The sequence below is a fragment of the Aythya fuligula genome, chromosome 17, assembly GCF_009819795.1.
Source record: "Aythya fuligula isolate bAytFul2 chromosome 17, bAytFul2.pri, whole genome shotgun sequence".
Taxonomy (NCBI): domain Eukaryota; kingdom Metazoa; phylum Chordata; class Aves; order Anseriformes; family Anatidae; genus Aythya; species Aythya fuligula.
The window spans coordinates 7,116,380-7,129,240 of NC_045575.1; the positions used below are offsets into that span (position 1 = coordinate 7,116,380).

General features: G+C 57.7%; 1 protein-coding gene across 1 annotated transcript in view; it reads left to right on the forward strand.

Annotated features, from left to right (window-relative positions):
- The window catches only part of RBM19 (RNA binding motif protein 19), a 58,188-nt gene that overhangs the window by 25,511 nt on the left and 19,816 nt on the right, over positions 1-12,861 (forward strand). The gene's annotated exons all lie outside the window — the stretch shown is intronic.

Genomic DNA, 12,861 nt, shown 5'->3' on the forward strand with positions numbered 1-12,861 from the left:
TTTTGTTGGCACCCTGGGAAGGGGAAGGTGAGCTCCTGGCTTCTGAGGGAAGGTGGTGGGGACGTGTTGGACTGTTCCCCTCACAGTTGGCCTCTTGGCAACCTGCTGGAGGAGGTTTGAGGACAGCCCTGATCCCTTCCAGCCCCCCAGCCCTTTTTGACACCTTCCCATGGAGCCATGCTCTTCGACATTTCAGGTCCTGCCTCTCTGTGAGCGCTGACCTCAGCCCCTCCAGCACTGATGCCAAAACCTACCCCATAAATTCAGCACCTGGCTGGGCTGCTCGCCCCCCTCTTCGCCTCTCTCCACCCCAGCTCTGCCTCTTCCCCTCCTTCGAGCCCGCTCTCCAGGCGCCGTGCGAGCGGCTGAAGGGTTAAAGGAGTTCAGGGGCGAGGGGGGGGGTGGAGGCGAGGTATTTCAGATGCTCATTACTCACTGCCAGCTTCCCCCAAAATCATATTAATTTCACGCTGTCACGCAGGACTGCGCTGTCTCTCTCGTCAGCATCCAGGAGGGCGGCGGGGGGGCAGCGCCCGGCTCCCCCGCGCTGCGCGGCTGCGATTTGGGAGCTCAGCAGCCAGGCTCCCTCCTCGCCACCCCAGCAGGACCGGGCTCCGGCCACCCACCCGCCGTGCACCCAGGGACCCTGGGGGTGCTTCTCCAGCCGCTGGATCATTTTCCACCCCGCTGCTTGTGCAAAAACCCCATGAAATGAGGGCCGCGAGAGCGAGGGGAGGGAGCTGCCGCCCTGCCCTACCTGCGGGCAGAGGGTTGTGCTGCTGAGAAGTTGCTCTTTAACCACTTGCCTCCTTTTTTTCCCTATTTTTTTTTAATTTAACACAAGCAAATGCAGCCTGACTCTCCTGCCAGGACCACATCCATCGCCTCCTCTCTTGTTCCCCCCCCCCTTTCTGCAGCACGTTCGGCTGTTTGCTCGCTGCGGCTGCCGGCGCCGTCACCTCTGCGGGGACTTCTTGCTGTCACACGAGGTAGGGCCGGGGCTCTGACAGCTCCCTCGCAGGCTCCACGCTCCCCAGGCCCTCGTGGCTGGCAGCTCTCCCCCCGCCAGCCTCTCTAGCTGCAGGATTTCTGCACCACCCCCAGCAATTTGTGGTGGTGCCATCCCTAGGAGGTGTCTCAGCTTTTGGCCAGCTGTGCTCTTGCTGTATTTTTGGAGGGTTCAGGCCGTAAGGGCCACCTCCTTCCCTTCTCTCTCACCCTGTCTCCTACGGCTGCGCTTTTTACAGCGCTTGGTGGGATGCAGCCCCATCCGAGGAGCAGCACAGCTGAGGTTTCTCTGTGTTTGCAGGGAAGGAAACGCATTGAGGGGAACGGCTCTGCCTCCCTCGGGAGGGGAGCTACCTGCGGGTGCGGGAGGAAGGATCCCATGAGCCTGCAGAGCCCGCTCTCACAAGCTGTTTTCCTAAGGAAACAGTTTTCCTGAGGAATCAGGGCTCTCCATCTGCCCGCATAAATCTTTAACCCCCCAGGTTGAAAGCTGAGAAGAGGGCTCGGGGTTGCTGGCTTCCTCCAAGCAACACCAAGCTCAGCAGCTGGCTGGGAGATGGGCTGCAGGCGCCTGGTGCCGGTGCCACGCGTTATCAGAGCCCTCTAACATTTATTAAACATCGCAGAGATGGTGAGCCCAAAGAATTTCATTCTTTTAATCACCACTGAGCATCCAGCTTGTGCTTTAGTGGCTCAGATTCCTTTTTGAGGTCCCATCTTCTGACATTTGGACCAAAACAGGCTCTTTCTGCGCTGGTCCCAGCACTGTCTCAGCGGTGCAGCGTGTTCCTCACCTTCCCGTTCACCTCAGGAGCAGCAAATACTCGCAGGAAAGCTCTCCAAGCCCCCGTGTGCGAGGCTAAAGCAGCGTGTGCAACAGCCAGCTGTCATCAGACGCAGGGTACGTGTTGTGGGGACGCTTCTCAGCATCCTCTTCTCCTCTTCCGCGTATCGGGGAGCTTCCACTCGATGCGGCTGCGTGGGAGCCGTTCTCTCTCCTGCCCTGCTCCTCCTCGCAGGTCCTGGGGTCCTCCTCCTGCAGGGCCGTGTGCTCAGTCCTCCCGCAGACATCAGGCATCTGTCAGGGAAATGGCTTTCTCCAGCGCTCGGCTGGAAGATGCCAGCCCCTTTCCATCTCGCTGCCTGCCGGCAATTTGCAGCGAGAGCTGCGCCTTGCTTCTTCTCCGGGGGATACAGGAGGGATGTTTACCACTTGCGGCTTGCGTGCGTAGAGGATGCCATCAGGAACACCAGCAGCGTATTTTGTTTAAGCAAAACATTTAAGATTACGTTTTTCAACTGGTTTTCTCTCTTCTCGAGGAAGGGAGGTCTGTGACCGAGCTCTTGGCATCCTCTGCCTGGCAGCAGAAAGAAGCCGTCAGCGTTCAGTTGCTGTGAGACTGGGGCAAATAGATGGCCAGGGAAGGGGGAGACCAAGCTATCCCTCGGAGGGCTTCAGGTTTTGTGTAGCCCAGCTGCCAGAGCTCAGCATCCTCCACCTCCCTTTAGGAAATTCCCGAGGCAGGTTCACCTCTGCTGCTGTTTGGGCACCCACAGGGCGAGATGCTGGGTGAGGAAGGTGCGGGGAGGCATTTCCCTGCCTCTGCCCTCAAAAAGCTGGTCCGAGATCCCCAAAACAAGGCTAGGGGGGTGCGTGGGCTTGTGCCCTTGCTGAGCCCTGTGCCCGTGGGTAGGGAAAGCTTTCAGGACTGTCCCATGCTCAGGAGATCTCAGGATCCTCGTGGTGTTTGAGTCCCCAGAACAGGAGCGCTCTGCTCGAGCTCCCACGTCCTGTAATGCATTTGCATGCATTTGATCTTCCCTACGCGTTCCTCGGTTCTCCCGGTGAAAATAATTAATCTGGTGATTTCTCGAAGTCATCCTGCAGCTTTGCAGGGCCGGGACTTAAATAAGGATTCTCTTTAAAGCGGAGCCATGTTAAAATAGCTGCCTGCCTATAAATATCTCATCGCTTCTATATTTATTCTCCTTCAGCTCGGTGCAGGAGGCTCTGGAGTCGGAGATGAGATGTTTTTTGGCTGTCGGTGCAGCCATTTCACCGGGGTTCCTACAGCACAGCTTTCTCTGCCGGGTGCCCTTTGGGGGCCACGAGGCTGCGTCTCCCTCCCCTTGTTTACTGCTCTGCCAGTCGCCTGAATTTCCTCTTCTGTCTTCAAAACGAGCTGACTCACGAGAATCCGAGAGGAAAGGAGATTTGTGCCGGGCCCTCCTGCGAGCACTATTTTTAGCGTAACTCCTTTGTGACCGCAGCTGTGCTCTGATCGGGGCTTTCAAAGGAGCCCAGGAGAGATAAATCCCCAAATCTCGGCGCTGTTCGAGCTGCGGGTGGTTCCTTTGAAATCCTGACCTGCTGGTGATCACTGGGGGGGACGTGGGGGCTCCTAAGCCCTGGTGCTGCAAGGTGCTGCCCACAGGAGAAGCGTGGCTTAGGGCTGGAGCTCGGCAAAACGCTCTGCGAGCACCGAGGCTCCCACTGAAGTCGGTGGGAGGATTTAGGTTTCCTGGCGTTTGGGATGTAAGGGTCACGACTGCTTGTACAGCTCGGTGGGAGCTGGTGGCAGGAGCCATGGAGTGTCCCAGGGGGTCCTGGCACCGTCCTGGGAGGTGGCGGGGACAGGAGGCTGGCAGGGCTGAAGAAAAGTCCTCTTGGAGTGGTCCTGGTAGACGCAGCCTTCTCTGCACTGAACGTTTTGCCCCAGCAGCAAACAAAAAAGCAGCAGCAGGGGTCAGAAAGCCCCCAGGGAGATGAAATCACAGCGTGTGAGGGTGATGGTCTTCCAAAAACCTCGACTCTCACAGACTTTGGTGCGATTCCAACAGTGGGATCTTGTGTGGGGCTCCCTAAAGCTGCTGGCGTTCCCCATCCTGCACCATTCCCTGCACCTGCGGTGGCTTGGCAATTTTGAGCGCTGAGACATAGAGCAGCTCCAGATTTCCTTCTGAAACGAAGGTAATGAATCAGAGGAGCCTTGAACGCATGAAAACGCGTGCGGATAAAGCACAGGTGGCTTCCCGGGGAGGTGTGAGCGTGCTCGGTAAGTCCTGGGCACTTTTTCTTTGATCTCACCAACTCTAAGGTAGATGCGTAATGATGGGGAGATTAAAAAAAAAACTCCCCGGGTGTGTGGTGCACCCCGTGGCACACGCTCCTCCATCTGTGGGGCTGAGACAGAGCAGGGCAGTGCACAGCAGGACGTGGAGCTGCAGAAGAGAAGAGCTCATGCTTCCAGGTACAGCCAGGAGGAAGAGGGGGACAAATTTGGGATCGCCACATCCCATTCTCCTGTCGAAAGGTGCACGAGGGCTGGGCACAGCTTTGGAGAGCCAGGACCCGGCCCCTGGTTTTCTGCCTGCCCCTTGTGGAGGTGTTGGCTTCTCCTGCACAGCCCCCGGTGCTCCCTGATGGGTTTTTGGCCCCGTTGCCTGCTTGGATTGCTCTGTAGGATCCAGCCCTGTAGGGCTACATCTCTGCACCAGCCCTGCCATAGCAACTGGCCCTGCCTGCATCCGCAGGCTGTGGATGGGAAGCTGTTGGAAATAATCTTTGGGAGGACGAGGAGAGGCTGCGAGGCAATGCGACCCCGTTTCCCCGAGCACAGCAAATCCCCGCCGACCCGGGAAGGGAGCTGCAAGCCCCTGGGAACGGCAGCCCTGGAGCAAATCCCTTTAAGGAAGCGAATCTGCGGCGCAACGCGAGGATTAGACGGGACAAAACGAGGCAACCAAACCCGCTCCTAGCACCTGTTCAGAAACGCCTGAAGTGGAGGAATATTAAAATTTTAAACCCCGCCGCTGTGCCGGCGATGGGGGATTTAAAAAATAATAATTACCGGCCTTTTTTTTTCCCCCTTTTTTTTTTTTTTTTTGCTAGGTTTTCAGAATTGGTTTCTTTCTGTTTAGCATGCAGCCTAATTGCGTAATTACACGATAGACTGGAGTAGAATTTAGCGCGTGTAATACCAGTTATAAAGAAGAGCCCTAATTATGTATATCTTCTCAGGTAAATAATACATCAGGGGCATGGAGTGGCCTAATTACCGTTCTGAAAACCTGCCTAATGACTAATTTACTTGGAATTTCAGAAAGCTTTTGATAAGGTCCCTCACAAGCAACTGTTAAGGAAAATAAATCGAGGAGGGGTGAAATGTTTTGCTCCGGTTTGAAGCAAGCAGTTTAGGCGAGGGGGAAACAGCTTCGGGGGGGAGAGGGAAGGGCCCGAGGCTGCCTCCTTTGAGAGGCTTTGAGGGGGGCTGCGAGGGCGGAGAGGCTTCCCTGGAAAATCAGGACCTGAGCAGGAGCCTCATGCGTAAATCCCCAGCTCCTTGGAAGCGCTCGTTGGAAGAAGCGCATCTGTGTCCTCCTAGTCTCTGGCCCTGGGAATAGTTGTGGGGTTTTTTTGAAGTTCTGGGCCCAAATTTGATGCATCTGGGAAGAGCTAAGCTTTGGTTTTGCCCGTGCAGAAGAGGTGAGGAGTGATGGCAATGTGGCACCCGGGGCAGGTTCCCCAGCAGTGAGGCTGAGGGGCACGGGCGGGTGGCTGGGGGGACCTCAGGGGCTCCCCTGGAGCTGGGAGCAGGGTGGCACGGAGCTGAGGGCTACTGGCAACCCAATGAGCACGGGAAGGCACATGGGGACAGCACGGCAGCGAAACCTCCATCGACAGCACGCCCAAACGGGTCCCAAGCAAGAGGAGAGGAAGGCGAGGGACAGCAACCCGCTGGCACCAGCAGTAGGAGAAAAAGGATTTGAAGTGACAGGCAGAAAAGGGAGCCATCAGCCAGCCGGAGACTCGCAGGTGGAAAAAGAAGGGGGAGCAAAGTCCCGGGGAAGCTTTCAGAGGAGCCCTGTCCCAGCTGGGCGATGGGGATGAAGGAGGAGATCGGCTCGGAGGAGAGAGGTGAGGATGGCCTGGCACAGGGCGCAGAGGAGTGAGGAGCCAGGCTGCCGAGGTGTCTGGAAAGGAGGATTTGGAGCATGGCATGGGAACGAGGACATGGGAACACTGCTCCCAGAACGCAGCACCCTGACCACTGGCAATCTACCAGGTTTTACTTTTTTATTTATTTATTTTTCAAGTACTTGTTGGCACGGCGTCACTTTATTCTGCCCCATGAAGCCAGGTCCAGCGGGCTGCGTGCCCACCTCTTCCCAAAATTCAGCTAAAAATAATTTTCAAGTGCCTTTACTGCATCTATCCCAACAATTCACCCCAATCGTTGGATCTTGGGCTCTTCTTCAGGCACATTTCTTGGCGTCTCCTTGCTCCCTGGGGAGCTGCGGGGCTTTTGATGCTCTTGGAGGCAGCGAGCTGAACAGTTGCTGTGGCAGGTGTGCTGGAAGCACCCGGAGAAATGGGATGGTGCAGCTCATCCTGGGGGGGGCTCATTGCACCGCATCCCTCCCTGTCCTGGGCATTGCTGTCTTCCAAAATTCTGGGTCAGTCCCAGCCTGGTTGGTGGGGCACAAGGTGGAAATGTGGCTGGTGCCGATTTTCCTGCAAGTTTGGTGAGAATAAAACCTAGGAAAAGGGGAAGGACGAGCTGCTCTTTGTGCTGGAGTGGCACAAGGGTGAAAAATTCCCCTGTGGCACATCAGAGAGTCTCTGTACGGGATAGGAAGGGGACAGCCACCAAGCTGGACCCCAAATATCCCATCTCTGTGACCCACGGAGGATGGTGGCACGCCGCTCTCGGTGGCCTGGTGCCCAGCAGCTCACCCTTCTGCAGGGCTCCCAGCCCTTCTGCTGCTTCTGCCATGGGGCTTTTGCTTCGTCTCACTCCAAATTCTTGCCTTCGTGTTGCTCCATCTCTATTTTAAATCCCAAACCTCTCCGTTTCCGTGGAGGGACAGAAGCAATGTGTGTCTGAGCGAGGTCGGTGAGCAGCAGCCGGGGCTTTGCTGAGCTGGAAGAAGGGAAAGGTTTGGCTTTCACGGGGTCTGCGCCAAGTATGAGCTGTGCCCATGTCGTGCTGCAACCAGGAGGTGTTTGGATGTGTGTGGGAGCTTGGATCTCTCTTAAAATTCACCCACAGCAGCAGCTCTGCCCCTGGACCTGCTGCGTGCACCCGCAGGAGGTGGGGAGCTCTTCGCTTCGTGTCCGGCTGTCCCTAGGAGTGGAGAAGAACAGCACTTAGGGAAGGCAAACCCCTGTTTTGCTGCAGCCAGCAGACCAAGAGGCCTCCAACTACAGATGATGCTCGTGGGCAGCGAGGAGAGGATGGTGAAAAATAAAAAAATGGTGCTGATCCATGCAGGAAGGAACAAGGAGCACCCGTGGCTGTCTTCCTCCTGAGCCCTGCGCGGTTTTCAGAGAGGTTTGGAAGGCATTTTGGGGACCCGGCACACCTCCAGCTGCACCAGGTGGCTGAAGACGGAGGCTCCAGGAGAGGAGGGCTGGGTGTGCAGGTCCAGGCTTCAGCCCTGCCACCCCTGTGTCCCCCTCTCTGTCCCTATTTTTGCTCCGGGGTGGTGGCAGTGGCAGCACCGTGCTCGCTGCAGCGTGCCGGGAGGCTCCGCACCCTCCTCACCCTCCTGCGCCTTCATCTGTTCACATGCAGGGGTTACCGAGGAGACATTATTGATGATGATGATGATAATGGGAGCAGGGGAGATAGGTGGCAGATTAATTCCTGAACTCTCTAACAGGAGTTAAGCTAACAAGAGAGGAGGGCTGCTTTTTTTTTTTTTTTTTTTTTCTTCTCTCCCTCTCTCCTTTCCCTTCCTCCTTTCAGATATTTCCTGTGCCGGGGATAACAACACCGAGGAGTGTTAAATTGGCTCTGAATGTCCACCCCTGGCTGTCCACATTCTTGTAACGATTTCATTAGCTTGAATTATCCACGTTATTTTCTTGTAATGGGATTAGCCGGAGTGGAGTCAGCCCAAGTCCTGGAGCGGGAGGCGGGAGGGCCCTTCCGCTGCGTATTTCATTAACTCCCTCCTGCAGGGGGTGGAACTGGCCGCGGCTCAGCCCAGGGGCAAAACCATTTGGCAGGGTCCTGCCTTCCAAAAGGAGGAAGAAAGAAAAAAGGACCATTATTATATCTCTTTTTTTTTTTTTTTTTTCCCCCCATAATCAGTAAATCGGCGCGGAAGCAAAGACTGGCAGGGAAGTAATGCGGTGGGGGAGGGAAGGGCCTTTTTGGGGGTGAAAGGAGGAAAAAAAGGAAGGAAAATGAGGATGATCATTGCAGAGAGATTGCCTGAATTCTGCGGGGCTGAAGTGTGGCCGTGGCCTGCTGCGAGAGACGAGGTGGCACGGGCTGGGAAGGGGAGGACTTTGGTCTTGTTTGGCCTCAGGTCCCCTGCCTGGAGCTGTTGGTGATGAGCAGAAAGCTCCCAGCTCCCCCCCTCCAGCCTCGTCCCAGGACTGCAGCAGCCACGAGGAGGGATTTAGGGGGTGGCAGGGCTCTGGGGATGGGAAGTCGTCAAAAAGAGAAAGGGAGAGAGGAGGAGGTGGTGGCAAGCCAGGAGAAGGCTGGTGGCCTTGCTGGAGGTTTTCATGACTGAATTCCCACTCTGCTCATTGGCGTTGTGTATTTTTTTTCCCTGATTTAGGCTTATCCCGTGCAGCAGGACAGCTGTTGGCGTTTGGAGAAACGTAAGGCTGATTTGTTTGCTTTGCAGGAAGCAAACATCCCCCTGCGGGGATGGGCAGCAGCTGGCTCTTCCAGCCACGTGCGTGGATTCCTGGTGCTAAAACTTCACAACCAGCCCTCGATCGGGTGCTCAGGGCACGCCAAAACCAAGCAGGCTGACGGTGACTTCTGTCCGGGACTTGAAAATAATGGTCAGGGCTCACCAGGACTTGGCCTGTCCAAAGGAGCTTGTGGTTCAAATGCTCCTTTTTAAGGTAGGGAATGGCACGAGGTGAAGAGGCTGAGCAGGAGGGGTCAGCAGGTATCAGCTTGGCTCCATCAGCACGCGTCTGCTTCGTTTTCTCGTGGATTTGGGTCTGGAGGAGCGCGGAGGACAAAGTGGTGCGGGCACAGAGCTGGCAAGCCGCGTGCTTGCTGCGGGGTACTCCGTTTGGCAGCCTGCACACCTTCCAGCTGGGGTTGTGTTCAGGATCTGTGGTTCCTGCGAGGTGAGGCACTGCCGAGCTGTGCAGTGTGTGCGTGAGGAGCTGCTGGGGCTGGATCCAGGCGCAGGGAGGCGAAGAAAATTCGGGGTGAGCTCGTGGCAGGACAGCCGTGGGCATGGAGGGAGCTGCAGCGCGCTCTGCTTAGCAGCAAGAGAACATCCTATAATGAGCAGGCAAAGGCCTCGCCTCCCAGCCAGCCTGTGCCAGAAGGACAGAATTACAGCCCCAAGGAGTGGTGGGCCTCTGACCCGCGGCCAGCTCGCGGTTTGCAGCCTCCTCCTCCTCCCTCTGCTCATCCAGCAGGGCGCAGAAGCTGTGGATGAGCTGCCAAAGCGCCAGGAGAGCGGTGGGTGCCCAGCAGTGCCACGCAGAGGTGCTCGATGCCACCTGGCACCGGTGATGAGGGACGGCAGGGGATGTCCCCGCTGGCATCTCGGGGCTTTTCTCGCCTCGCTCTTGGGTTTGGGGCCAGTGGCAGGCGGAGGGAGGCTGCGGCTCTCATTGTTCTGCGGCCGCGGGGGTGGGTGCTCAGCCAGGGCCAACGCAGGCTCGTACTGGTTTCCCTTTCTCCTCCTTTTAAACCTGGATCAGCACAAAACAAAGGTTTTAGCTGAGGAAACGTCTCCGTCTGGGCGTTTGTTTGGGGCTGTCAGCCCTGCCAGCCAGCAGCGTGCGGGCGCGCCAAGCCGAGCGCCAGCCTCAGGGTGGATTTCACCAGCCTGGCTGGCGAGCTGCCTGCCGTGTGCGGGGAGGGCAAAGCCAGGAGAGCCAAACCTTGCAAACCCAGCCTCTTGTGCCTCCGCTCTGCTTCCCACCAGGAGCCCGACCCACGTTTCCCATCGCCCACCCCCCATGGTAGGCAAAACGCGGCGCCTTTGTTTTTGCCGTGGCTCCAGGAGAGCGCACTGATCTCAGAGCAGCCTGGTGTGATGCCACCCGAGGTGTTCTGCCAGAAAGCAGGGCCAGGGCCGTGGCTCTGCCCAGGGCAGGATTGAGCAGAGGGGAGGCTGAAGCCTTCTGTAGAGGCGGACTCACCGATTCGGGAAGGGCTTTGCCGCGGCTGAGCCCTAGCACTGCTGCAGGGGCTCTGGAGCTCCCCAGCTTTCACCCAGGCAGGCAAACAGAAATTTTGCTGAAATCCTCATCCTAACTCCTCTGACATGCAGTAGGGCAGGAGATGCTTGAGTGACTGATTGGAGCTTTCTGTCCAGGTTGGTTGTGGATTAGCCAGGACCCTCCTCTGACCTCCGCAGCTCCAAGGAGTTGGAGCTCAGCTCCTGGTGGAGCATCCGTGTCCCAGGGGGGTCTGTGGCTGCTCAGGTTTCACCCACTCTTACTCTGGCTCCTGGGACTGCCCTATAAAGCCCGGTGCTGGGGAGAGGAGCCTGGCCCGGGGCCGTGCTCTGCGCCAGCAGTGGGGTTTGGTGCCAGCACTGGCTGATCGCTGTCCAGTTCCCCGTGGAGAGAGGAGAGAGATGTGAGCTCCGAGGGGAAACCCGGCTCCTGGGGTGTCTGCTGTGTTTTCACACCAGTCTCTGCATGCTGGTGGGGCTGCAGACATTGCAGCTGTGTCCTGGAAGGGGAAGGAGGCAGCGACAAGGGGTCAGAGCTGCTGGGAGCCCACCCTCCTCCGTAGCCGTCCCCACCCGTGTTGGAAAGCAGCTCGGTGGGATCTCAGCGGTGAGCTGGGTTTCAGCAGCTGGCACACCAGCCTGTGTAAAAGCTGCTCTCCTTCCTGCCCTGCCACCTCGCTCAGATGAGCTGCGGCCCCGTCCCTTCCTCCAGCCCCTCTCCTGGGGGTTTTTGGGGCCGTCCCCGAGCTCCAGGGCTGCAGCATCGGTGTCCCCCCGGCACGAGGAGCCTGGCGCTGCGGGGGGTAATCGGGCTCCCCCCCCGCCTCTGCCTCTCTTCCCCCGCACAAATCTGGAGGAAATAATTGGAAAAGAGAGGTGTGAGCCTCTGCCTTGCGCTGGAGAGGAGAACATTAAAGGCCCGGGCTCTCCACTTCATTCACAGCTCCTGGGATGGTAATTGCTGTGTTGTGCTTTCTAATTAGCGCCGCAGTGGGGGGGTGTTTTACTCCTCAGCCCCGGTGGGGTCAGCCCTGTCCCTCTGCTTTCCTCCCCCTGCTGAACATTGTGCTGTGGTCCCCTACAACAGCCCCAACCCTCTTTGGCCCTGCTGTCCCTTCCCCTAGCCCCAAGGAGGTGCTGCTCTGGGCTGGGTCCCCGCTGTCGTCTTTTTGGTGGCCGAGGCTGATGTGTGTCCCCAGGGCTGCCCCACAGGGCCCGGAGCTGCCCTGCTCCCATCTCCAGGGGCTGTCCATTTTTGGCATTTGCCAAAAATTTGGCATTTTTGGCGTTTGCCCATCCCACGTGTCAGGTCTCGGTGTGGTTTCAGAGGGACACTCTTGGTGCTTTAGTGCTCGGAGCAGGTGCTGCAAGTCCTCGGGCAAACACTCTGCTCCCCGCAGGCGGTGCCCGTACCTCAGGTCACGTTTTCCGTGGTGCCACAGGTTTGGGCATCATCACTCTGATTTCCACCTCCGTTTTAAACCCCTTTGGGCCAGGATCTCTCTCGGCAGCCCTCCCTTTACCCCACCCAGGGCTCTCAGCTCCCGCAGGGACGCGGCAACGAGAGGAGCCATCCGCAGAGCTCCAGTGCCCGGCTCACCCCCGGGAGCATCCTCACCCTGCAGGGACCCGAGCCCCTCTGCTCCCCGAGGCCACGCCGTGTGGGTTTGTTTGTTTGTTTGCCCAGCACCAGCTCGGAGGGGGCAGGAGGGAGGCAGAGCGCTGGAAACGCCGCGGAGGAGGCGTGCGGATTCATTTGGAGGCTTCATAATGGTACATTTACACACCGCCTTGCCGGAGGAAATTGGGTGGATGAATGCCTGGTCATGCCGCCGGTGCAGCGGGTTAACTCCCAGGATTTAGCTTATATCATTTCACGAGAGCATTTACGGCCTTTACTGTGTTTATTCCCAGGTGCTCTTTGGCACCGCTGCATCCCGGGCTCCTTTTGTGCGTGCAGGTTTCCAAATAAACCGGCGCATCTCCTCGGCCCCCGTCTGCGTTAAATATTTATCGCCTGCCGTTTGCGCCTGTGGGGTTGGTAAATGGAGGCGAGGGGAGGAGAAGGGGAAGCCGGAGCTGGGATGTAGGGAAAACAGGGGATTTGTTGGGAATTTCTTGGGGATGTCAGGGTGGGAGAGCTGAGGTGCAGGAGCTGCGAGCTCTGCCTCGGGGTCTGGCTGCAGGCTTTTGGGGCGAGGTCCAGGCTGCTGGGGTGGCTGCATGCTTTGGTTTTTGAGGGCTGTGTTCATTCTGCAGGGAAACCATGCCGTGGCAAGGTTTCCAGCTGAATGGGAACCCCCTTTATTTATTCCCCTGTTCCCAACTTTCCATGCTGGTGGCACTCAGATTCCTGTGAAACGCTGCTGGAAATCCAGTCAGAAAAAAGGTACCCAGCAGAGGGATGGGACCTCTGAGAGCACGGTGTGCAGGACAGGCTCTGGGGGCAGAGGAGCTCTTCTGGAAGGAGGAAAAGACCCCACGAGGCCGCGCTGGGGCTTGTGGCCGTGTCCTGAAGTGCCAATAAATCTGATCCGACCCCTTGTGACACGGAGATGCTCTTCGCCCACCCTGACCAGGGCACGGCACGCAGGCTGGGGCCTCAATTTCTGCAGATCCACAGGGAGGAGGAGGACAGCAGTTAGACTGGAGGAGGTTTTTGCTTTGTGAAGCAGA